Genomic DNA, 5535 nt, shown 5'->3' with positions numbered 1-5535 from the left:
TAGGGGTTGACCTGGTGGCCGGAAAGCGAACCGGCCAGCAGGTGAACCCGTTCGATTCCACGGGTTGACCTGGTGCCCGGGGAAGCGAACCGGCCAGCAGGTGAACCCGTTCGATTCCACGGGTTGACCTGGTGCCCGGGAAGCGAACCGGCCAGCAGGTGAACCCGTTCGATTCCACGGGTTGACCTGGTGCCCGGGAGGGGACTCTGAAAATTTTTCAGCCCTTTCGACTCGGGGTTGACCTGGTGGCCGAGAGGGGACTCGCACGGCAGGCAAGCCGCCCTGGGCTCACCCTCCCCGGCCGCAGCGAGGGACTGCCTCCCGGTCGACTGGATCGGGCCCCTGGAAGTCTGGAAAAAAGAATGGAACCTGACGCCTCCGAGGAGGGGGGCGCCCAGGGAAGGAGGGAGATCCGGGTTGACCTGCTGACCGGACGGGAAAGAGGCCACCGGGCGTCCCCCCCCCCCTTAAAACCTAGGGGTTGACCTGGTGGCCGGAAAGCGAACCGGCCAGCAGGTGAACCCGTTCGATTCCACGGGTTGACCTGGTGCCCGGGAAGCGAACCGGCCAGCAGGTGAACCCGTTCGATTCCACGGGTTGACCTGGTGCCCGGGAAGCGAACCGGCCAGCAGGTGAACCCGTTCGATTCCACGGGTTGACCTGGTGCCCGGGAAGCGAACCGGCCAGCAGGTGAACCCGTTCGATTCCACGGGTTGACCTGGTGCCCGGGAGGGGACTCTGAAAATTTTCAGCCCTTTCGACTCGGGGTTGACCTGGTGGCCGAGAGGGGACTCGCACGGCAGGCAAGCCGCCCTGGGCTCACCCTCCCCGGCCGCAGCGAGGGACTGCCACCCGGCCGACTGGATCGGGCCCCTGGAAGTCTGGAAAAAAGAATGGAACCTGACGCCTCCGAGGAGGGGGCACCCAGGGAAGGAGGGAGATCCGGGTTGACCTGCTGACCGGACGGGAAAGAGGCCACCGGGCGTCCCCCCCCCCTTAAAACCTAGGGGTTGACCTGGTGGCCGGAAAGCGAACCGGCCAGCCGGTGAACCCGTCCGATTCCACGGGTTGACCTGGTGGCCGGGGAAGCGAACCGGCCAGCAGGTGAACCCGTTCGATTCCACGGGTTGACCTGGTGCCCCGGGAGGGGACTCTGAAAATTTTTCAGCCCTTTCGACTCGGGGTTGACCTGGTGGCCGAGAGGGGACTCGCACGGCAGGCAAGCCGCCCTGGGCTCACCCTCCCGGCCGCAGCGAGGGACTGCCACCCGGCCGACTGGATCGGGCCCCTGGAAGTCTGGAAAAAAGAATGGAACCTGACGCCTCCGAGGAGGGGGCGCCCAGGGAAGGAGGGAGATCCGGGTTGACCTGGTGACCGGACGGGAAAGAGGCCACCGGGCGTCCCCCCCTTAAAACCTAGGGGTTGACCTGGTGGCCGGGAAAGCGAACCGGCCAGCCGGTGAACCCGTCCGATTCCACGGGTTGACCTGGTGGCCGGGAAGCGAACCGGCCAGCAGGTGAACCCGTTCGATTCCACGGGTTGACCTGGTGCCCGGGAGGGGACTCTGAAAATTTTTCAGCCCTTTCGACTCGCGGTTGACCTGGTGGCCGAGAGGGGACTCGCACGGCAGGCAAGCCGCCCTGGGCTGACCCTCCCCGGCCGCAGCGAGGGACTGCCTCCCGGCCGACAGGATCGGGCCCCTGGAAGTCTGGGGGGGGGGGGGGAATCGCCCCACGCCTCCGAGGAGGGCTGCCCGGGCGGGCCTGGCCCCGGAGCTCGAAAAAAAAAAAAAGGATCGGGCCCACTAGAGACATGGACCAGGCCGCCCTGGGCTCACCCTCCCCGGCCGCAGCGAGGGACTGCCTCCCGGCCGACTGGATCGGGCCCCTGGAAGTCTGGGGGGGGGGGGGGGAAATGGAACCTGACGCCTCCGAGGAGGGGACGCCCAGGGAAGGAGGGAGATCCGGGTTGACCTGGTGACCGGACGGGAAAGAGGCCACCGGGCGTGCCCCCGTTAAAACCCCTAGGGGTTGACCTGGTGGCCGGAAAGCAAACCGGCCACTGGGTAGGCCGGTCGGCAACCTAGGGGTTGACCTGGTGGCCGGGAAGCGAACCGGCCAGCAGGTGAACCCGTCCGATTCCACGGGTTGACCTGGTGCCCGGGAGGGGACTCTGAAAATTTTTCAGCCCTTTCGACTCGGGGGTTGACCTGGTGGCCGAGAGGGGCCTCGCACGGCAGGCAAGCCGCCCTGGGCTCACCCTCCCCGGCCGCAGCGAGGGACTGCCCCTCCCCACCCCCCGGCTGACAGGATCGGGCGCACTGGAAGTCCGGGACAGTATTTTCCCCGACGCCGGGGAGGGCGGGCGGAGGGGCTCTGGCGGCCAGCCCGGGCCCCGGAGCTCGAAAAGGAAAAAAGGACCGGGCCCGCGAGAGACGGGGGCCCTGCCGCAGGGGGGGGGGCAGTCCGACCGGGGCTCACCGTGCGGCAGGCCCGGGCGTCGGCAGGGGAAAGCGGGCGAGGAGGCGCGGGGCCGGGTGCCTACGGCCATACCGGACCGAACGCCCCCGATCCCGTCCGATCTCGGAAGGTAAACCGTCCCGGGCCTGGCTAGTACTTGGATGGGTGACCGCCTGGGAATCCCAGGTGCCGTAGGCAGCTTTTCCCGGTCCGAGTCAGCTCTCTCTCCTTTTCTGGGGGGGAAGGAGAGGGGGGGACGGGCCGGAAAGCCCCTCGTCGCTCCTGCCGAGTCGGAGGTCGCGGCCGCAGGTCACGGGTCTGGGCGCCTGGGGTCCGGCTCCCCACCCACCCGGCTTCCTCCGCGGAGGACCCCCCCCGGGGCCACCGAAGCCGCTGGGGGAGACGCCGGGCATGGGGCGGACTGGCCCGGACCCTCCCGGCCGCCGGCCCGCAGGTCCGCCCCGAATCCCCCCCCGCGGCCACCCAGGCCAGGCCTGGCCAGGCGGGACGGACGGCGGGTGTCCAGCGCCCAGCGGCTTCCTCCAGCGGGGACCCACGGACCCCAAAGCCGCAGGGGGAGGCCCCGGGCCTGGGACGGACTCGCTCGGACCCCCTGCGCCCGGCCGCCGCCGGCCCGCGGGACCGCCCCGAATCCCCCCGCGGCCACCCAGGCCAGGCCTGGCCAGGCGGGACGGACGGCGGGTGTCCAGCGCCCAGCGGCTTCCTCCAGCGGGGACCCACGGACCCCAAAGCCGCAGGGGGAGACCCCAGGCCCGGGACCGACTCGCTCGGACCCCCCGCCTCCCCTGCGCCCGGCCGCCGGCCCGCGGGACCGCCCCGAATCCCCCCGCGGCCACCCAGGCCAGGCCTGGCCAGGCGGGACGGACGGCGGGTGTCCAGCTCCCAGTGGCTTCCGCCAGCGGGGACCCACGGACCCCAAAGCCGCAGGGGGAGGCCCCGGGCCCGGGACGGACTCGCTCGGACCCCCCGCCTCCCCTGCGCCCGGCCCCCGGCCCGCGGGACCGCCCCGAATCCCCCCGCGGCCATCCAGGCCAGGCCTGGCCTGGCGGGCCGGTGTGCAGCTCCCCCGGGCTTCCTCCCCCGACGACCCGCGCCCCCCTGAGCCGCAGGCGGAGACCCCGGCCCCGGGGCGGACCGGCCCGGGCTCGCCCGAGCCCCCTGCGCCCGGCCCGCAGGACCGCCCCCCCGAATCCCCCGGGAGAGGCCCGGCCTGCACGCCACTGACGACCCGCGGCCCCCAAAGTCGCAGGAGGCGCCCCCCCCCCCCGGTTAGCCCCGTCTCGCTCCGCGCCCCCCGCCCCTCGCTGCCGGGACCGGGCGCCGCCCCAGAGTCAGCCGCAGCCGGCCGGCCTGAGAGCTGCCCTCCTGTGGACGACGGTGAGTTTACCTTGATACTAACCGGCCGTCAGCCAGGTCAACCCCATTGCTAGACTGGGGTGGACCTGGTGGCCGAGTGGGGACTTGGAACATTTGACAGCTGCTTCCCGGGGCTTGACCGGTTGTCCTGAACGCCCCCCACCCCCACCCCCAGCCCCCGGCTCCTGCTCCCCTCTCCCCAGCCTCGGTGCTCCGCTCCCTGCCTCGGAGGCTGCCTCTCTGCGGCGCCTGCATCGCCTCCGAGGACGCGCACCCTCCGGAGGCTGGACGTAAACCCACCACTGCCGCCGACCCGGCTCTCCGAGGGACGACTGTGAGGCCCCCCACCCCACCCCACCCCCGGACCGCCCTGGGGACGACTGCTAAGCCTCCCCCACCGGACCGCCCGGGGGAAGACTGCGACGCCTCCCGCCAGGCCCCCACCCAGCCTGGGGGAAGACTGCTAAGCCTCCCCCCCACACACACACACACACACTGTCGGGGGATGACGATTAAGCCTCTCCCGGACTGCCCGGGGGAAGACTATTAAGCCTCCCCTGGAACCACTATTAAGCCTGCCCCCGGAGTCCTCGGGGGATGACTGCTAAGCCTCCCCCACCGGACCACCCGGGGCAAGACTGCTAAGCCTCCCTCCCACACACACACACACTGTCAGGGGAGGACTATTAAGCTTTCCCGCTGGAGCGCCCGGGGCGGACGACTGTTAAGCCTGCCCCCGGAGTCCTCGGGGGAGGACTATTAAGCTTTCCCCCCTGGAGCGCCCGGGGGGGGGGGGGGGGGGGACGACTATTAAGCCTGGCCCCCGGAGTCCTCGGGGGACGACTATTAAGCCTCCCCCGGACCTGCTCCCTCTCGACTATTAAGCCCCCCCTCTGCGGTCCTCAGCACCACTGCCGCGCTGCCCTGGGAGTGGGGTGACATCCGGTCCGGAAAGCAAACCGGCCACCAGGTCAACCCGTCGAATCCAATGGGTTGACCTGGTGGCCGGAAAGCAAACCGGTCGCCAGGTCAACCCGTCGAATCCAATGGGTTGACCTGGTGGCCGGAAAGCAAACCGGCCGCCAGGTCAACCCAGTAGATTCAGCGGGTTGACCTGGTGGCCGAACGGGGACTTTGAAAATTTGACAGCCGCTTCCCGGGGGTTGACCTGTTGTCCCGGTGGGGACTTTGAACATTTGACAGCCGCCTCCCAGGGCTTGACCTGTTGTCCCGGTGGGGACTTTGAACATTTGACAGCCGCCTCCCAGGGCTTGACCTGTTGTCCCGGGGGGGACTTTGAACATTTTACAGCCGCTTCCCGGGGCTTGACCTGGTGGCCGAGTGGGGACTTTGAACATTTGACAGCCGCTTCCCGGGGGTTGACCTGTTGTCCTGAACGCCCCCCACCTCCCCCCCCCCGGCTCCTGCTCCCCACTCCCCAGCCTCGGTGCTCCGCTCCCTGCCTCGGAGGCTGCCTCTCTGCGGCGGCTGCATCGCGTCCGAGGACGCTCACCCTCCGGAGGCTGGATGTAAAGCCTGACACCCGCCACCGCCGCCGACACGGCTCTCGGAGGGACGACTCTGAGGCCTCCCCCCACCCCCGGACCGCCCTGGGGACGACTGCTAAGCCTCCCCCCCGCCCACACCCACACCCACACTGTCGGGGGATGACTCTTAAGCCTCTCCCGGACTGCCTGGG

At 70.2% G+C, this 5535-nt stretch overlaps 1 non-coding gene across 1 annotated transcript; it reads left to right on the top strand.

The window, feature by feature from the left end:
• The first annotated feature begins 2538 nt into the window (after positions 1-2538).
• Positions 2539-2657, top strand: LOC135979590 (5S ribosomal RNA). Its single transcript, XR_010596869.1, has one exon. It is a non-coding gene; the product is annotated as a 5S ribosomal RNA (ribosomal RNA).
• Positions 2658-5535: the final 2878 nt, after the last annotated feature.

The sequence above is a fragment of the Chrysemys picta genome, unplaced genomic scaffold (genome assembly GCF_011386835.1).
Source record: "Chrysemys picta bellii isolate R12L10 unplaced genomic scaffold, ASM1138683v2 scaf1020, whole genome shotgun sequence".
Taxonomy (NCBI): Eukaryota; Metazoa; Chordata; order Testudines; family Emydidae; genus Chrysemys; species Chrysemys picta.
This window is presented reverse-complemented; position numbering and strand designations above follow the sequence as displayed.